The sequence below is a fragment of the Amphiprion ocellaris genome, chromosome 15 (assembly GCF_022539595.1).
Source record: "Amphiprion ocellaris isolate individual 3 ecotype Okinawa chromosome 15, ASM2253959v1, whole genome shotgun sequence".
In the NCBI taxonomy this organism is placed as follows: domain Eukaryota; kingdom Metazoa; phylum Chordata; class Actinopteri; family Pomacentridae; genus Amphiprion; species Amphiprion ocellaris.
Window position 1 is genome coordinate 6599219 of NC_072780.1, and position 21323 is coordinate 6620541.

At 38.8% G+C, this 21323-nt stretch overlaps 1 protein-coding gene across 2 annotated transcripts in view; it reads left to right on the forward strand.

The window, feature by feature from the left end:
- csmd3b (CUB and Sushi multiple domains 3b) overlaps window positions 1–21323 on the forward strand; it is a 349486-nt gene that overhangs the window by 48595 nt on the left and 279568 nt on the right. The gene's annotated exons all lie outside the window — the stretch shown is intronic.

Sequence of the window (21323 nt, forward strand, 5' to 3'; positions counted from 1 at the left end):
GGCATGTATCTGTATGCAGTCTGTCTGAATAAAGTACCTGTGCTATAGACATCATTTGAATGAACTCAGTCATATATAACCAACTCCCATTACTCCCAGTATTGCACGCTTCTTTTGACCATCATTACACTGGCCTCAGGTCTTTTATTTCACAGTTAGTTGCACCATGCTCAGTGTCATGTTTGTAAACATCAATGCAGTGCAATATCTCATTATCTGAATGTTATTTTAGAGTTATTTAATTAATATCGGCATCAATAAAATGTTTTAGTGTTTAATGATCTCAATGTTGTTTCAGAAGATTTCATTAGCATTGCTTTTGATAGAGACGTTTAGTGATGGATACTCTAGTCTGAGTGTTATTTGAACAAATTTCATTAGGATTTGTTTTAATGGAGACTTTCAAGTGTCTAAATGCTACTTTTAATTGTCTCAGCTGTAGTGCTTTAAGAGCTGCGTTAAGGTGTCAGATAAGCAGCTGCAAATTGTCACTAGTCAAAGGCTAGTCATTTCTTTGGATATGGTTCATAAAAAATGCTTTCTAGATTTCTTTTGAAGCTCAGCTGAGCTGTATCATACAGTATGTGCTTAGATACAGATTACTTATTATTCATGTGTTATCTTCTCAGTTTACTGTGTATTGGAAGTACTTAAGTAATTGTGTTACACAAATCAACATCCTAAATGTGAAATATTGGATTTCACTCCACTAAGGTATTAGTTTAAATCCCTGAAATGCTATTTCAGCAGCTTTTTCCAGAGCAAACAGCGTCTCTGCGGCAGGATGCTGGGTGCACTCAAAGCAGGTGTTTCCACACAGGTGTGGTTTCAGACTTAATTAAGTTAATTATGTTAATTGGTTAATTAAACAATCAATTATCCCATCATCCCCTCCCGTATGCCATCGCGGTCATCGCACCACACTCGGCCTCTGTCCAAACCCTCCACTTTGCTTTAAATGATTTAAATGAGTGCATCTGTCTCCAGGATGGACGGATGGATGGAAGGATGGATTAAATAATGAAATGAAGGGGAAACTGATGAATGCGGGTGTACAGGGAGCAATGATGAATTCCTAGATGAATGAACTGATGGATGAAACACAGGGAGGGGGTTACCTTTTCATGAAAGGCAGTAATCCTGGATCCATTCACTGAACTATTCCCTGTGCTCATCAGTAAGCAGATTTACTAACCTTTACTCTCTTTTGATGTCACAGCTCACTTCCTTTGCCATTTTTAGGTTAATTAAAATGCCGCAGGCTTTGGGAGCATCAACTGTACTGATTCTGGAAGTGACACTCCCCCAACCCTGGCAGATATTGCACAAGAATAGTTCAAATACCAATTTTCTATTCTTAGTTTAGCCATCAGAAACACAAAGAGCCGAAAAGGAGAGAATATAATTGACCAAGCTCATATTTGACATGAATGATGGTAAGATTAGCAGCCTCCTACAGTCCTAGACAGTCTGACTCATAAGTCTACCTTGAATTTACCAAGTTGGTTGAATTTTGAATCCAAAATAATTAGCTGTTTTTGAACTAAGTCACCTGTGCTATTTTTAAGTAGAATTCAACGTATTTTCTTTTAAAAAATGTAATTTTTTATCCTCCTATTCTCTATTCCCCAACACACACACACACACACACACACACACTCACTCACTCACACACACATGCACGCACACATAAAACACCTCTGCTCCTCTCTCGGTATCACCTCTGTGGATATAGTAGTCATGCAGACAGCTAATGTCAAACCTCCAATTACACAGTCAGTCACTTTTTATCCTCTCCCTTTTTTCTTGTTCTCTGTCTAACACACCCTCAACCATCCACGAACACAGACACACACAGAGACACACACACAGATACACACTTGGATTCCAGTGTCAGGCTCTTTGCTTTTGCAGTCACATCAACAACAAGTGCTACAATATCGTAGTTCCAGTATGCAGACAAGCACATACAAACACATGCAGGCAGCTTCCGGGAGGATTAACCCCTCCAGAGAGGTTATTCATATGTTGAAAAAAAATGTATTTTTCTCGCTCGTGTCAATGTCTTAAAATACATTCCACGTTATACTGACACCCTCTTTCTCTCTCTCACACTATCTTTCTTTTCATCTATCTCTTCCTTGCTATCGCCTCTCTTTCTCTAATACCGTTATTGGAACCATCAGCCAGAGTGGTGGCATTTACTGGCCCTGATGCACCCAGACACACACACACACACACACACACACACACACACACACACACACACACACACACACACACACACACACACACACACATAGTGTCTATCCGGGCAGGCTGCCCACTGCATGCTAAGCTAATGAGATTGGCAAAGTGCCACATTACCAATATCAGCTGCAACCTTCCTTCCATTCTCTTTCAAATGCACACACACACACACACACATTACAAGACACACACACACACACAAGAGACTCATGCTCTGAGACACTGAATCAAACAGACGCAGAGACACCGACAGTCACGGATGATCACACAAGAAGAGAGACTCAACCACATGTACAGAGTTATGCCCGGAAAAGGCTTTTTTTTTTTTTGCGGTTAAATACAAAGCAGGTAGAGATGTGGAAGACAAAATTAGCTGGCAGAAGTTTAGAATGACAGGAAGGGATGGGTGGATGATGAAAGGATAGAAATCGAGGATGGATGTGGTGGAGATGCTGGGAGTAACTTTTGTGTATTTCATTGTCATGTTCATCAGGAATTAAACAACAGAAAAAAAACATTTAATAATCACCAAAATGTTGCTTATTATTGCTACCTGCTCACAATTTGAAACATTATATAGAAAATACATCATGTGGTGTAGTCTTAAGCTGATTGATGTGGATTGCTGTTAAAACACCTTCAAAGTGGTTATGAAAATGAAATCTAACACATGCTGTTGTGATGGAAATATAGGCCTTGTTAGACATTTCCCTTGCTTTTGACTTGAAAACGGTGGTTGGAAATGTCAGGACGCATTTGACCCAGGGTGCAACACGGGGCCATTGTTGAAACTTCCTTCCACAAACAACAAAAAAAAAAAGTGGGTAGGAATCACTTTGGATTTGCTTCATTGTGCATGAAAGCACTAACATGAAATTTTCATGACGTGGTGGCCCAAATACTATAAAATATTAATTTTAAGTGATGCACTTGTTATGGATACAAAGTGCATTCTGACGAAGAACAAGAAAACCAGCGATTTTGAGAGAAAACCCTGAAGGCTCAAATGCGTATTTGTTTGTTCTCTTGGTCCAGTTTGAGTCAAGCAGCAGGAGATACAGACTTTTTAAAGTTGTGAGAGTGTGAGACTGAACTTGGACTCCTGACAAACAAATCTACAGTGGTAGTAATAAGAGCAAAAGTAGTTATTGGTTCTCTTTATTGAATACTGTCCTCCAGTGTCTTTGAATGTCTTTGAGAAATCTACTGAGTATGCCAAATTGGTAAAGTTTAGAGGTCCTGCCTGCCAACATTTTGTCAACTTTTTTCTACGACTGAAGCTTTGCAATTCTGTTAATTGAAGTGAAAAGCAAAGTAATATAAGGCTGGATTAAAATATGTGCTAATGCAGTAAATAAAATATTCAAGTAAAGTAGAAATTTAAAAGGATTCCAGAGTAACGCAGGTCATATTCAGTTCCTGGCAAAACGGGATCATAAATGATTTGTGCATGTACAGGTCTTTTCTTTTTAGAGAGGTGCCTCTTTGTCAGACTCACTTTTAAAAAGTGTGTGTGTGTATTCTTGTGTGTATTCTTGTGTGTATTCTTGTGTGTGCCTGCGCTGTTTAACTGAGGCCTTTTGCCAGGTTCTGTGGTGTCTTTCTCCCTTTGGCCAGAATAATCATGCTTCCAGCCTGGCCATTTCTTCAAGTCATTCATCATTTACTGAATGAAATAAATGTTTTACAGAAACCCTGCAACAAACACAACAAAACAAAACCAAAAAAAAAACCAAAGGAATATTTGTTAGATCTGAGCTAAGAGCCAAGTGAAAATGTCCCAATGTTTGAAATTTGCTTAGCGTCATCTTCAGCAAAAGATGTGCATGACTTTGAATTAAATATTTACTTGCTTCTGCACATTTTATTGCATTAAAGTCGTCACGTCACATATGGATGGATATGAAAAATTATAAATCAGAATTAATTACTGCTTTTGGATTACTGTTGAATTAATTGACATTAAAACAGAGTGGACTGTGACCTTTGAAGGCATATTTTTGAATCCATGGACTGTGGTCTCATGTCAGTTTTCATCATGCTTTGGTGTTTGTTAACAAACACTCCAGCGAGACAGGCTGCATACAATCAATGTGCTACCCACATATTCTATTTTGAGGGGAAAATCCATGGAGAATTGGAGTGTTGAGAATCCAGAGAATCTGTTTTATACGTCTGTTCACCGATATAAGCTGTGATGTGACTTTTACTTTTCATCTTTCTTTCTCACCTGGTGATCTACTCTCTTTCTCCTGCTCTAAAATTAAACTGCCTCTTTCTTTGTATTCTTTCTTCCCATTATATCTTCCTTACATTCATCCTGGCTACTGCTGTATTGTATGATCGCTCTGATTTACCTTGGTATTTCTCACTTCTTTTTACTTGTCCCTCTACTGTCCTATTTCTTTTCTATACTCACCTTTTGGCATATTTTTTTTCTCACTCTGCATCTCTTAGCTTTTTTCCCCCTCCACTTTGGCAGCCCAACCCTTCTGCCTGTTGCTACGGTTACTAAACAGCGAGGGCTGTAGGAAGGAAAAATGAGCGAGGAAACTATGAAGGTGTGTGTGTGTGTGTGTGTGTGTGTGTGTGTGTGTGTGTGTGTGTGTGTGTGTGTGTGTGTGTGTGTGTGTGTGTGTGTGTGTGTGTGTGTGTGTGTGTGTGTGTGTGTGTGTGTGTGTGTGTGTGTGTGCGTGCGTGCGTGCGTGCGTGCGTGCGTGCGTGCGTGCGTGCGCGCGTGCGCGCGTGCGCGCGCGCGCGCGCGCGCGTGCGCGCGCGCACACCTCAGAGATGGGAGCTGTGGAATTGATGTCACAGCGTGGGCTCATTCTTTCTATTAAGATTAAACAATCATGACAGTTAAAGTAACAAACTTTAAAACTTTACAGTTTTTTAAAACAGACTGAGTTGTCAGCTTCACTTTCAAAAACTTCAAACCTCTGCCCTGAATACACCTTTATATCTATTCATCTGCTTACTCTGCTGGATTCCTCTTTCTTAATAAGCTAACAATGAAATAATTTCACATAATTGATAAGTGTTTCTTGTATTGCTGGGAAGTTGCCCAATCAGTAGTGGACTTTAGTGGAACTGTATATTTGCAATGCACAGTAAAAAGAACTTGAACAAAAAGATAGGAATAACACTGCACAAAAGCATTCACTTTCTCGGGTGCTGTCCAAGGTCCTGAATTGGTTCTGGTTGCATTCTTCAAAATCCATTGATTTATTCCTTGGTTAATGAAATGTCAAATAAATGGGTGAAAAGATTTCATAGTTCAATAGAGCCCAAGGTGACCACTTCACATTTCTTGTTTTGTCCAACCAAAGGTCCACAACCCAAAGAAATTCCATCTATTCTCACATATACACTACTGTTCAAAAGTTTGGGGTTACTCAGAAATGTCCTTATTTTTGAAAGAAAAGCATTTTTTTTCATTGAAGATAACAAATTAATCAGAAATACAGTCTCAACATTGTTAATGTGGTGAATAACTATTCTAACTGATTTTTAATGGAATATCTCCATAGGGGTACAGAGGAACATTTCCAGTAACCATCACTCCTTTGTTCTGATGGTACACTGTGTTAACTAATCGTGTTGAAAGGATAATTGATGATTAGAAAAGCCTTGTGCAATTATGTTAGAACATGAATAAAAGTGTCAGTTTTCATGTGCTAACTGAAATTGTCTGGATGACCCCAAACTTTTGAACAGTAGCATATGACAGAAAATGATAAAATCATGGCCAATAGCAACTAAAATAATGCTTTAAATGCTATTTAAAAAATGCCACATCCCTGGAATTTTGTTCAGAATGCAGCGCAGACATATTTGTCTTATTGTTTGTGTCATTATTCCCAATTTACATCAGTACTGTGTGCCTTGGATCAGTATCAGTAGAGTAACCTGACCACGCTGCAACTGTGAGTCCATCTGTGAGTTTGCAGGACAGACAGTCTATTCACAAAGTAGCGGATTCCTAAATGTGCTTTGTTGTGGCCATTTGAAGCTTTACAAGCCTGTAAAAGTATCTTCTTTGCCACTGGGGGATTTTTCTTTCTCCAAATGTGACTAAAAAACCTCATGATGTTATAGTGGTGTCAGGGTTATCGCAGGTTGGACTTCGAGACTGCAAATTTATACTAGAAAGTCTGTAATGGAAGGACAAGGCAGGTATCTTCTATGAAAAGACCCAGTTGAGTTGGATTATGGAAAATGTTGGTTCCATTTCTTTAGTCCTTGACCCATACTGAGACTGAACATTCAGATATCCTGCCGTCTGATGCTGCAATATGGCCTATACTTATTTAATCTCCTGTGAGTCCCCCACCTAAATGAAAGCGAGTTCTGAAATCCCTGGACTATTGCTTGAAAGCAAATATGCTGCCTCACCACTTTCTCTTGTCCTCTGTTGACTGTGTCTCCACTGACCAACTTTGAACTGGTCAATGTTCCTTTTTTTTCTGAATGCTTCTGTATTCACACTGGAGGGTCTGAGGTAAAAACATAATTTCCCTACTGAGATCAATAATGCCAAAGACTTCTCTGCGTTTGTAATGAGCTTCCTAAGGCTGAGCTTCCCGAGGTAACTAAATTTGATCCAGGCCCGCAAAGTGTTCATTTTTTGTCACCGTGCTGTACTCATTAACCATATCACTGTCATAAGTCAAGCCTGGCTGTCGACGGGGGTCATTTTTGTGAATTAATCAAGGCCTGGAAACAATCAATTCTCAGTCTAGACTGCTTGTGATCAATCACGGCCACAATGAGTTCCTTTACCCATGTATGTACACAGTAAACGATTGATGCCGATACTGTCCTAACAGCGGGCTCCCTAATTAGAACTACTTGTGCTGTCTGAAAGCAGAATTCAGTTATCATCTTGTTAGTGATTTATCGAAATGGAGGCACCAAATTTAGTGCCAGTGGTTAAAGAGAGAGTTGGGCTACTTTGAAGTGGGATTGTATGAGGTACTTAATAATAGTCAGTGTATACCTGACAGTATATCTTCTCAGTTTGGAGAAGCAGAGAGTGGTACTAAGCAATGCGCTGGTTGGACTGGGTGAGCACCAAAATGTATTCTAGCCACCTAATAAGAAAAATCTGCAATATTTAAAAGATTTCTAATGCCTTATCTTGGCACCTCTTTACTTGTCACCAAATTTCCTCAAGCATAGCATTCATGTTCTTGTCTCGGACTGTATTGTGCTGCAGATCAGCTGTACTGGTCAGAGTACCAGTGGTGTGGACTGTACTGACCGCGATCCACTGTAGGTAACACACTGACTATGGACCTTGTACAACCCTGCTTGAAAGAAGCCCAGCTATCCTTTTAAAATTACAGTCTAGATTTATATAAAAGAAGGCAGATCAGAATTCAAGATCACAGGATTTCTCCATGTTAAAGTGATGACTAAAGAGAGCAGCATTTTTTTTTTTTTTTGAATTACTTTTTAGGGATTTAGAATTTTTTATATCTTACCTACCTTATTAGTTGATAATAAATGAACACTGACAGAAAAGAAAATGTTTTTTTGGGATGCTTTTTTGTTGTTGTTCTTAAGTTAATCTAAGAAGTGCTAAAATGTCATAAATGTGTGTCTTTCCAGTGCGGCAACGCTGCCAGAGTTACTTTCACAGATTTGGAAACCTTCAGTGTTCTTTTTTAGGGCTTTCAGATCATTGCCAGGTTTGAGCAAGAGTACCAAATATAAAATCTGAGAAAAAAGAAATAGATTATGGGAAGCAGCAGTGTGGCCTAATTATGCTTTTCAGTTGCCAAGAAACATTTCTCAGAAATAGACCCAAATATAGGAAGATAATGGAAGTGTCTGCCTCAAATTGCACTGCTGAAAAGAAGGTGAGGATTACAAAAACATTTTTTTTCTGTAAATTTCTGGATGAGATAGAGAGCACTGGAGGTGAAGTAGGGTTATTTCGCTTTTCTTTTCCGAGTCTGCAGCATCGATGTTCCCTACTGAAATGTCCTTGAGAGCTACTGAATCAGTATCACAGACATACAAGCCTTAAATAACATGTTATGGTTGGAGCTATGAGTGTCTTTTTCTCCCTCCCCAATCTATCAACTCATTGCTAGATGCATTATGGCTCTCGAATGGGGAAAATGACACACTGCTTTGTCATTGCAGCAGATGTTCAGTGTTGGTTCGGCATGAAGTGTATCTCTTTAAGTGCAAAGTGCAGGAGTATCCTGTGTAACCTCACTCTATTACCAGTCCTACACTCTATATGCACTGTTTGCTATCTTAAAGTTTTTGTTGATTTCGATTATTTGATTTTTGTCCATTTTCTCATTAATGTACCCAATTTATTGTACCTTAGATGGTTTACAACATGGTCTGGTGGATTAACTTTGAGTTGTATTTTGGTGTTTTTGATCACAGCTCTGCATTTGTTTAGTACTGCCACCATGTGTGTGATGGTTTTTGTCATGCACACACAAGCATAGGAATGTTCGAGGGTTACCAGATATGTGTAAAAGAAAGTCTGTTTTTTTTCTTCTTTTTCTTAATCTCATCAGCCATGTGTACTTACTTCTCAGTTCCTCAAGATCTGTTGCAAAGCACAGATGGGCAACTTCCTTTAGTTGCTTTTAATTTTCTTTCTTTTTACAATCTTTGTCTTATTTCACCCAAATGTAATAACTATTTAAATCCTTTCAAATTTCAATCAGAGGTGTTTTTTCTCCGTCATTGTACCGTTTAAGTTTAATTCAGACAGACTACAGAGATGATGTCATGCATAGGCAAATTTTAGGGCTATTCCGTAGATAGTAAATGAGAAGGCAATTTCTCAAACGCTGTGACAGCACCAATGCTGATTTGACTGGCTTATATGGAGGGAAGCCCCAGCTGTAAGCCTTACAGGCAGGAACGGCACGGATTATTAGTCTGTATAGTCTCACAGTTGCTTTCCTTTTCAGAATTAGCATACATAAAGTATCACCGAGCTAGATTCGATAATGTCATGTCCAAAAGAATTAAGAATCATGCAAAACAAATTCAGTTTTACATTGTTTTGACCTTTTAAATGTTGGATAGCAGTAGCCTGAAGATTACCGATTTGCTGGTTGAAATTGTTGACAGTAAAATTGTTGTGCAATGGTGAGCAGTTGAAAGCGGCACATACCTTCCACCCTCCCTTAATACATGAAGGTCCCACAAGAAAGCATCTTACTGCCCCATCAGTTGTGTTTAGTGGCAGTTATGAGTCACCTGCTAGGGGATATTGTGTGGAGTCCCTTCGATGGTGTTGCTGGAAAAAGTACAAACAGTATGTGCTCAGCAAGTATAGGATGAAAGCACAGTCCTTCGGGTGCCACAGTTTTCCTCAATGACACTTTTCCATGTGTGCCTCTTGAATAACTTGCTTTAGCACTTTCACCTATGCATTAAACATTAGGTATAAGCGCTATCCCCTGTCTCATCTGACTGTTTAAATGGCACAATGCACAAGATTTATACGCTTTCTCAGGATGCATACGATTCTAAAGTACAGCCGGATCACTTTAATGCAGAGCTGAAGGATACAGTTTGCTTCTGAACAGAATCTAAAGAAGGGCAAAATGTTCCGCTTCTCATCTTTTCAACATATGACTGAAAAATTTTGAAATGGTTGAAAGCGATTGTATGCCTTGCCGTAGCTGTATTAGACTTTAATATCGTGCTAAATGATCCTGAGGTAGCACTTCATGGCAATGGGAGCACAAATATTGCTTGAGAGGATTTAATGCAGTCTAGAAAATAGCGTACCTTAGGGAACATGGTCCAATCTTCTTTGCGTGAAAGAACTTTGAGGAATGTGTTTCGGTGCTGTAAAAGTCACATTATAGGATGAATGAGAAGAAATATTAAAGTTTTTTGAGCAGGTTTTTACTATTGTGGAAAAAATGGCCTGTAATTCTAAGATTTAAAATAACCCTACAAAAATTAATGAAACGTGTCCACTTTTCCATTGGTTGGGGTTCCATCGTCTATAAATACACTAACCAAAACTCTGTGTAGAAATAGAGACACCTAGAACCTTTCCATATGGCTGACCTTTGGCGTCTGGCATTGTTCAGTACACACATTTAATGTCAATCATACTAGACGAAACTAGCTTAAATATTTATTTATAAACATTTATTTACTGAAAATGACTGTATGCATAAGCAAATGGTTCTTAAGAGGTGGTTAGCACTTGAATAACTTATCATTTGTAATCTTGCAATGGAGTTTACTTTCACAACACTTTAGATCTGTGTCACTGCCTCTCATCCAGAAATGAGAGATGTTGACATTTCGGGTTTGAACCGCTGTCAGCAATTCGCCGTGAAGCTCACAGTCATGTTGGTTAGCTGTTTCATCTGTGTCCACAGAACATCATAGCATGTATCTCCTGTGTTGTGATCTCATGAAGGAGCACTATTCAGATTAAATAAAGAAAGGAACAGCCTCTGGTTGCCTGCATATTAAATTTCTTAAATGTCTTTTCAAGGGAGCGTCTGCCAGTTACAAAGATTCATGGAATTCACACAAAAGTAGGGCAAGCATTCATACATTTTGTACTTGCTCCACCATTAATGACCATATACTGGAACACAATAAACACAAGGCTGGCTTTAGGGCACTCTCACTTGCCTTCACTTGTTAATTTTGCTCACATTTGCCCTTTACATCACTTGTCATCAGATTGCAAAGTTATGCAAAAACAGTAATATAAGCGGAATGTTATTAGATTAATTAGATTACAGTTATAACCACAATAATTGTAATGATTTGATTGCTGTGTGTGTCTAAGTCTGTGTGTCAGGACTGCCAAGTTTGCTAGTGAAGTGTTGCATTGATTCATACTGGCAGAGAGAAGAGCTGCATTGCTACTAATCTGGCAACCCTGGAAATGTCAACTGAGGACTCGCTCTCTCTTTGTGTGTGTGTGTGTGTGTGTGTGTGTGTGTGTGTGTGTGTGTGTGTGTGTGTGTGTGTGTGTGTGTGTGTGTGTGTGTGTGTGTGTGTGTGTGTGTGTGTGTGTGTGTGTGTGCGTGCGTGCGTGCGCAACGTTTAGCTGAATATACGTGACCAGTCAAGTAGAGCTTTGCTTTTGTGTTGCAGCTGATTATTTTTGATACAAGTGATTGAAAGGGCAAGGTTAGAAATTAGTTTTGCGTACTTCTGGACCTACTGTTACATCATTTTTCTGTATAGAATGGTTTAAAATGGAAATAAACTGAATATTGTAGTTCAGAGTTTTATATTCTGCTAGAAATATCTAATCCCAACTTGACTGGAGCTTTAAATCTCTATTTTTAAAACACCAAATGACAAAAACATAGCATTGCTTTTGCCAATAGAAATGATAACAAACTCCATTTAGCCTGAAACCAGTAAAAAAAATCCAATGACAATGATATCATTACATGGGGAAAAATCAGGAATCGCAGATCTGGTGTAACACGTTTGCCTCGGGCTGGCCTGGTGGGGTTAATCAGTGTGAACAGCTGATTTCCCCTGGATGAATAAAGGTTTTAACTAGAACAACAAAGCAAACAAACTAAAATAAATAAATAGATCAGTGGAGCAGATGAACTGTTGCTCAGAGCAATGCCATATCGTGGGGTGAAGCTCTGGTCCCGTGTCACTCCATTGTATTTTTTTATTCCTCGTAACGAGACTTAACTTCCTGAATCTTCAGCAGTTCATATCAAAAGTTTGTTTTCCCCCTTTTCCCCCCAAAACTCAGAGGCCCCCAGTTTGACAGGAGGTGTTCACTGAATATTCATGTGAGGAAGTCCTTGCAGTGATTTGTGATGCACTTTTGCTGTTGAGAGCTGACTGGGTGAATCCAAATGGTGCTGCCTGAATCTAATATGCAAGATGAGTTCAGGCCTTTAAGCAACCTGTATTTAGTTTTACATTACAGTACATGATCTTTTGTTCACAACTTCACATATCAATGCTGCTTTTAAAGCAATCATGCGATCCTCTTCTCTTCCTTTCTCTTCTCTCTCAGTGAATGTAACAACTGGGGCATTGGTAACTGAAACATAGAACTTCAAGTAGAAACAACTTATTTCCATTTAGAAATTATAATTTTTGTAAAAATCTGTGTTGGAAAAGTCTGACTTGATTCAGTCTTTAGAGCTGCATGATTGTTGTATGACTGATAGTTATTCCACTACTAATTGAGACTCTTTTCACTTAAGCAATGCTTTGGTCCGCAGCAGCTTAATGAGGAGAAGTATGTGTGTGTCTGTGAAAGAGAGTGTGAAGGAAACAGTGTAAGTTTAGAACAGGAATGTCATTTCCAACATTTAGCCATAGTGAGAGAACATGACAAAACAGAAGAAGACATAAAGGAGAGACTAAACTGTGTGACTCTAAGGATTTTTCTCTTTGAATGATCAAACCTGCGGGAATGTAGAACATATGTGATAGAAGTGCCGTGTTTTGTTTGCATGCTTCCATACGTGAAATGCAATTGACGCACTGTTCTTTTTTCTTTTTATGTGTTTTGTCTTGTCTTTGCTGTAGTTGTCAGAATCTTATTGCAGAGAATCCATGTGTGTTTGACACATTTGTCAAACATTTGAACTCTTGGCTTCCTGAATGTATGTTTATAACCTCTCTTAAATCAATAGACATGACTTTGACCATTTCCATTTCATAGGTCAGTGTCCGTGTCAAAGTTTCACCCACACAGAGACCAACACATTTTAAACTTCAGCCAACTTGGAAATTCCACATTACTTCCTTTGTTCAGATTTTCTAGGACACGCTTGATCTGTAAAGAGCCAAAATTACAGACTTTTATTTATTTATATTCAGAAACCCACAGTACAAAGAAAAAGAACAAGGAACACTTGGCGCTTTGGTTGCTTTATATGCAGTCCTACCATGACATGCATTTCCACAGCTGGCCCACTTTACTGTGAATTTTAAAGAGCTGCATGCAGTGTAGGAACCTCGATCATAAATTCGTAATCTGATATACCACAACTGCAGATGATATCAGATGCCAGAACCGCAACAACAGCACTCATTGTTTGTTCAAATGCATAATACAAAGTATATTAATGTTGAGCTGATGGGGGCTGAATGCCACACAGTAACAAGATGGAGGTAGCAGATGGTAGTGTCGTGTTTGTAGCGGTCATGTGAGAATTTTAAGCAATCCAATCTATCCAAAAATATGATTCACGGGTCACTTAAGAAGGCAGTTAAAAGTGAAGTTTTGTTTATCTGAACAATTGTAGCCTGTCTGTTGTTTATCAGGCTACCTCCAACTTATTTTATCAACTATCCACCTTCTAAACAAAGTATATTACCATTCACACACTGGAGGCCTACACAGGTAGATCACTTAATGGTTATAAAGCTCTTTGAGTAACATCAGCAAGCACAGCAGGGACAAACACAACAGTTTATTATTATGAAGAAACTCAGGATGAATTGTGAAGGGAAATCAATGAAATGGGAAGAAATGTTTGACCTGTTCCACCTCTCTGTGCACACAGTATCCAGAGAAAAGTAGAAATTAACTCTGAATTCTGAAAGTGAATCCTGTAATGGCCCTCTTAGTACGATCAGCTGATAGTGGCTGCATACATAATAGCATAATACAAGGTCTAGCTATGTGGAGGATGGTGGAGGGGTCGGAATAGAAGCAGAAACATTGGTTAAAAACTAAAAGGAATGTTTCTGATGTGTAATTTCTGCAAGGTCTAAACTAGAAAAGCAGAGAAAGAAGAAGCACAAAAGAGTGAGGTGGGGTGCAGCGAGGACACCAGGAAAAATCCATCAATAGTCAGAGAAAGAGCAAGTGACTGTGAAAGGAAAAGCGATGAAAGTGGGGTAAGCATGGTGAGGATTAGTGGTTCAGTACAGTACCCGAGTGGGTTTAACTCCATGTTTTTACGGGAACAGACCTACGTAAAGCAACTGTTAAGAAAGAGGTGTGGGAGGGAAGATGATGTAGTCTTAGTGTGCGTAAGACCTCATTAGTCAGATTGGAGATGATGACACTCAGCAGACACAAATCAATAGTAACCTCCTAAGACAGCAGCTGTCTCCCCATTTCACTCTGTCTCATTAGTCCTTTATGCTGTGTAGCATCTGCCAATCACTGAGGGGCTTATGTACGCACAGTATATGTTTTCTGTATGTCTGCGAATTCCTTCATGTATTAGAGGGCTCATTAAATGCATTGAAGATGATGGGCTGATTGATGTAATCGATAGTAAACACTGCAATAACACTCTCTTATTGCTGTTTTTGCTCTCACACTTTCTTCGTCGTTATGAAGCACAAAGATTAACTCCCTCAGTATGTGAATACACTAAGTTTTTACAATGGCAAAGTCAAGTAGTCACTCTCTCTCTGTCTCACTCCTTCTCAGCCTGATAATGCTCAGGAACTCACAGGCAAAATTGTATTTACCAAAAAAAAAAAAAAAAAGTCCCCTGCTTAGCATTCTTCGCCTGCACTCAGTGACCCACTTTCTTAGAAAGCAGATTTTTTTTTTTTCAAATTTATTAGTGAAAGTGAGGGCTTACTTATTCCCATGGCCTTCTGTCCTCACCGCTTGGTGCTCCTCTCCTCCTTCTGTGCACCACTGTGGTTGTGCATTGCCAGAGGTCCTCTAAGCTGCAATTTAGCAAGCCACCATTAAAGCCAGCATGCTGCAGTTAGAGACATCCCCTGCAAATAATATGACTTATTATTGTAATCCTACATAATGCCGATGTTTTAACCTTTAATTCACTGTGCACAGTGCTTGTTTCCTTTAGAGAGATAGAGGAGAGTAAAACTCAGTAGAATAGAGCTGAATAGAGATTTAACATTTTAACTGCTTTTACTCAGCCTACATAACATATTGGGAAAAGTAACTTGTAGTATGTATGTAATAGGTACATGCAGTTATTGGGACTATCTGGAAGATCTGCATCCATGGAAATCATTGTATTTAGAGATGTAATTAAGCCTTTTATTGTGAGTTGCTGAGCTAATTTAAGTGCTCTTCCTAATAGGACAAATACCATCATGATTTCCACGGTATTATACATATATGATATGCACATCTGTAATTTTAGCTAATTATCCACTTTTGTTCTGAAAGTATCTTGAACTCGCAAAACATCAAGATTTTGTGAAATCGAAGACACACAATAGAGGTAATTCAGAGAGGATCCTAATGTCACTAGACTCTGTGGAATTAAAACAAGGTCACTGATAAAACAATAGAGCAAAATATGTCTTGCAACTTGTCATTCAAAGAGGATTTTGAAAAGGAAAGAGTTCTTTATATCACCGTTAAAAAGAGAGGAATACCTTGACTGATTACGATGACATCTTAGCTGTTAAAACAGGATTTTAGTCTTAACAATAGCTTGCTAGCAGGGGAATTCTAAAAATATAACCAAAAACAGTGAAAAAACAACAACAATAGTACCAGTACCTCATATATAATACTTGTTGTTTTTGGTGCAATAAGACTAGCTAAGGAAGCAGTAGGTATAGATGTACTAATGCTAATTAAATCAGTACTGGAGTAGTACTAGCATCATATGTTTAATTAATGTTTTAGCACATGATCTTCTCCATGAGATACAATTGTTGATATTGATGGATATAAGGTGTAGTAGTCTAAACGCTCCTGGTAATACTAGTACTTAGTACACCAAAACACTAGAATGGAAAAAAAAAAACACAAGTATGACCAGTAGTGCTCCAGGAGTTTTGACCATTATTACCAGTGCATGAGAAACATGCCAGCTTTGAGGCAAATTCTTGCTTTCCGTGTGTCTGCAACAGTCTGTGTGAAATAAATCACTTCCATCTGTCCAAGACTGCGAGGGTCCATATGGACAGTTCTGTGGACATTTGTGTAGAGCCCAGAATTTGTGACTGCGTGGTTTGTCGGAACTGCAAATGTGAAAAGGTGTGCCAGGAAAACACAATAAATGCTTGTTTTGATGAGAGACAATATGAATTATCCATGCTGTTATAAAAGAGCTGTAATTGAAGTAGCTGCTGCTGGACTTTGGAGATGCTTTGACATGCTTTCCATCATTAGCATCAAAACACTGCAGGAACTTCCAAAGTCTCTAGAAACCCCATGCTATGTGCACATACTGTGTTTGGGATGGGAAGACAGCAAATTTTTGCTCCGAGTTATTCCATAACGCTCGGCAAACCCCAGGAATAATCATGGATGCGCTGCCCAGTCTGTAACGCCAATGAACTTTGCTGCTGTCTCCTGAAAAAAAAAAGAAAGATCAAAGTCATCGCCAGCCTTCCAGAAACATCCATGTTTTTTTCTTGCCAGTCAATGCAAAATATAGCAGAATGACGCATAAGTACGTGTAGTTTGAATGAAACAGTTTGCAGCAGATGCAGAAACCATGAATTTGTATTTACCCATCGGTGCTTGGAATCACTGGAAGGAAAAGTCAACTGAGGATATGCATTGTGACTTTGAAAGGCTAATCACATTTAAAATGAAAAAGCATTAAGGTGAAATAGCATTAAGATGGAAGTAACAATGAATTGAGGTGGTGGGATATTATTTATTGCACTTACATATAATGTTCTAGGAAGGCATAAAAGCCCTTCAGAATTTTAAATGGCCTCAGCAGTACATCTATGTTTCTACAAGTCACCAACAATATGGACTAATGATGGTTTCCATTTAATTTGAATGCAGCGGTGCTCTACAGAAACCTCATATGTTTAGTTTGGAGTCACATAAAGAGATTGGGTTTCTTGAGGTAAATGATGTAAAGCTGGTGATTGCTGCAGATGTCTTGATTGACTGCTCAGGCTTTTTAAAATGCCGAAAAAATATCCACTCACGTTCTGTGTTTTTCCTGTTTATTTTACAAAAAAGAATCTCATTCTGCTTTCATCTTTTGTGTGATAGCTCTTACAAAGCGCTGCCTTTACTTTATCACTACAAAGGATGTGATGTAACCATCCTTTGTGCTTTTAAACTACGATTGTGCCCACATACAGCAGCGAGCTAGTTTGAAGTTTAAGAGGAAAGAGGTAACTGGGGGTGTCTGTGCCACTGGGTTACAGAGGTCCATCACGTTTATTTTGTTGAAGAATTAAACTCACAACTCCCCTACAAGGCTCAGTGGTAAATCCTGGCATCCACATCGTCTTTCTACACTGTCTCTGCACTGATCAGTGTACGCTACGCTTTCACTGCCCTGACACTACACCAACACCTGGGCTTTCACTTAACTCGCATCTCGCCCAGTAATTCTCACTCTCAGCATAACTGTAGACAACAAAAGCGTCATGGGATGCCTGAATTCGTCAACGTGAAATGGACTAGCAAGCAATTCAGAAATAGCATTTTAGCAAATACCTAGAGACTAATGGAAGGGCTGACCCTGCTGGTCAAATCAAACCTCGATTGTATTCATTGTCCTGCTAGTATTCAGTGTGTGCTGACTAACAGCAGAGTTTTATTTTCAATATCCAAACATCTCCACCGTAGATGTGTTTTGTATGTTAAGTGCCAGTGGTTAGTCAGAGTCAATACTAAGCTGTGTAATCAAAAACAACCTTTTCAGCCACAAATTACGCCTCACACTAACTGAATTGCTTTTCATGGAAATGTAATTTCATTTTTTAGGGGAAAATATGACATTTTAGTAGACCTTTTCACGATGACAGCTAATTGTTAGAGACTTGATCACATTTGGGTGCCAATATTACTTGGATAAGTTTCAAAAAACAGCACATTTTGGGTTAAAAAGCAACCTTATCACAACATCTTTAAAGCTTTCCCTACATTTTCTGCTTTACCACTGTGACTAATCCCGCCCAATCTAGTACATGTTTGGTTTGCTGAAAAGGAACGACAGTAAAGCAACAAAATCAGTGGCAAAGATGTTAAAATGTATTTATTGTACGTCACAAACAAATAGCAGGAAATACATTTCCCTCGAAACATAACAGAGTGCAGTTTTGTTATATAAGAATGTACTTTTTGAGAAACAGAGACAAGTCCAAACAGATCTATCTTTACCTTTTGACATGATCACATCTATACAAAACAAACGTAATCTGTGTTGGCACAACATTCTCCTATGCAGAGCCCCTCTTATATTTAGCTTCAGTAGCCTCACATGTCCTTGTAAATCTTTAATGTTTACCAGCACTGGAGCCTGATGGTAATTTCTGTTTTAATGATTGTTTACCTCTGTTTTGCTTGATGTTGTTGCTCTTGTGGAGATAAACTAAAACTGTTCTTCTTTGGACACTTATTAAATTCTAATAAGTCGACTTGTGTTTGGAGACACATTGGGATAATTAAAGTGTCTCCTTTAATATTTCACATTTAAAGTCACCTAATGTTGTGTTGTATAATGAATTCAGTAATAAAACGTGGCAACAAACCTCCTTATTAGAAGGTGAGTAATAATTATAATTACACAGTATATTGTCATTCCACTGAGCAATTCCAGAACGACTGTGCAATGATGAGACATGCTGTATGAAAATTGACAACTGGCATTAATATTTAGCAGTCGTGCAGTCATGGCATTTAACATGCAACAACGCTGCATCTCAGTGTTTCTAATCATGTGTCCATTTTTTTGGAGCTGTGGTGAGTCTGGATACATTTAGCTTTTTGTGAACGTTAAATAGTGTGGGATGATTGTTTCTAAAAAGTGGTACATTATTTGAAGAGACTGCATTGGCTTTATTGAATGATTGCAGCAGAGTAGCATGCATCTATCTGCATCCTTCTCCCTGTATCTCTCTTCTGCACCCTTTCCTCTCCACACAACAACAGTCCCCTCTGTTCTCATTTTTTCACTATCAGTCCCATTTGTTTACCGTTTTCTCAAATCTTGTCTTTGTCTTTTCCTTTTATGTGTGCCCCTCTTTGTTCTCTTTTTCTCTCTCCTTATCTCTATCCCATCGTCCCCTCCTGCCTCTGACTGACAGTGTTATAAATTGATTTTCAGCCCGATGTGTTCCCTCTGTCTCTCTCTAGGCATTTCCCTTATTTAGCCTCAACCACTCCAGGGTATAGTCTAGACCGCGGGCCGACTGTCAGTCAGTGGCAGCATGGAGCAGTCTAATTCTTGGCTGACAAACATTCCTGACAGCAGGAACCAATGGGACGTTTCAAACATGCTTACTCTCTCTTGCTCTGTCTCTTCTGTGTTGCATTCTTGCCTTTGCTATCTCTCTTTCTTCCGTCACACCTCCAATGCATCTTTTCGTGTTTCTTTCATTCCCTCATGAAAACTATCTCAAGAATAAACAAACAGATGCAATCATTTTCCAGAGACATGGACAGCTCATTTAAATTAACTGACAATGGGTTTGTGCGCACACATGCGCTAATACACATACATCTCATTTTGCCTCCGGGAGCTGGAGTGCTAGTGTGATCTGAATACTGACTGGACGATTTGTCTGTCTGCAATGGGCTGATTGGTCAGTTTGATCCATTGGGATAGCCATTCTTTAATCATAAATGAGAGTCTGAGAGATTAGACGAAGTACCCCTTTAAGCGAATCTGGTATCACTGAGGTCCCGAGAGAGATGGAGAGATGGAGAGAAGAAGAAAGAGAGGGATTGAGATGAAAGAAAGACTGACAAATGGGGGGAAAAAGGGAAACATGCCGAGAGAGGCAGAGAGATGGGAAGGAATTTAAAGGGTATTTTACTCAGAGGTGGACTGGTGTAATATCACTGGACTGCTGAGGACATGAGTGATATTTTACATTACAGGAAAAGTGCACACCCACACATATATGTCTCATTTGGTGCCCCAAGTAGGAAATGGGGATGCCCAGCAACCTTGAGGGGGTACCACAGGTCCCATTCAAATGAAGAATAGGGTAATTTCACTGTTTCTTCATTTAGCAGTCAGCACCATGTGAAAATGACTATATTGATCATAGGCTTCCCTTTGCACACTGACAAGTTTAATAATTGATTTCACCCGCTTAGAGTCATGAAGCTTATATATAAAGTCAAATTATCTTACTGTTTTGTAATGGCAAATGTTTATTAATTCATATATTTATTTTGAATTATGTCGTCCTCTCTCTGTCAGCATTAGCCTCCTGGCTCAGAGCATATGAGTGTGTTGTTGTATCTTTGTGAAGGCAAAATGCAAACTGAAGGGATGTACCATAAAGCAAATTTGACAAATTTTCTTTGTGTAATATTGATAAACAAAACCTGAAACTCCAATTAGAGATAATTGGTGTCATGACAATGGTTGTCACCTTTTTTTTTTTTTTTTAAATTAACTAATCCAGGTTTTCTTCTTCTTCAACCTCAGCACACAGTCCTATAAAAATGCCATTTAATGCGTCATTTGACTCCTCATCAGCTCAAAATGGACCAATAGCATGCCACTGACTTCAAGCAAATTGTTATAATGGAGATCTATGAGGAATATAAAAGAAATCATAACAGTAAAAAACACTGTTACTGCAAATGATGCCACAGAGCGATGCTGGTAGAAAACTGGATTTTTGTTACGGCTGCACATTAGAGCTTTGAAACTTAATTCATTTGAACATGAAGTGCATTCCAGTCTGACAATGTCCCATAATCAAGAATACATGGAAATCAGTTTAGTTTTTGGCCGAATTAGAGTGAAATTAATGTTATTAATTAAATATTCTCCTAAAAATACTAATGGACTAATCGATTTCCTAATCTGTGTACTATTAGCTGCAAAACCAGCAATGTAAAACACATTTGGCAGTAAATCAGTACATATTTACTTATCCGCTGCACCACCAAATCAATGCATGTAGGTTTCCATGGCTACACAAACCATCCAGTCTATATCAAGTCACTAACCGCACAGCTTCTTTCAGTGGCTTTAGTAACGCGCAGCTCAACAGGTGTGCAGATATAATGTTTATCAGCAGCTGAGAATCTGAAATGCTCATAGCAAATGTTGTCAGGAAAATAATTGGTGAAAGGAGATGTTTCCTGCAGCCAATTTAAATCCAAATCTCTGAACAGAACCTGGTCCGGAGCAAGTGATCTAGACCAACACCTTGAAAACTAAGGATTT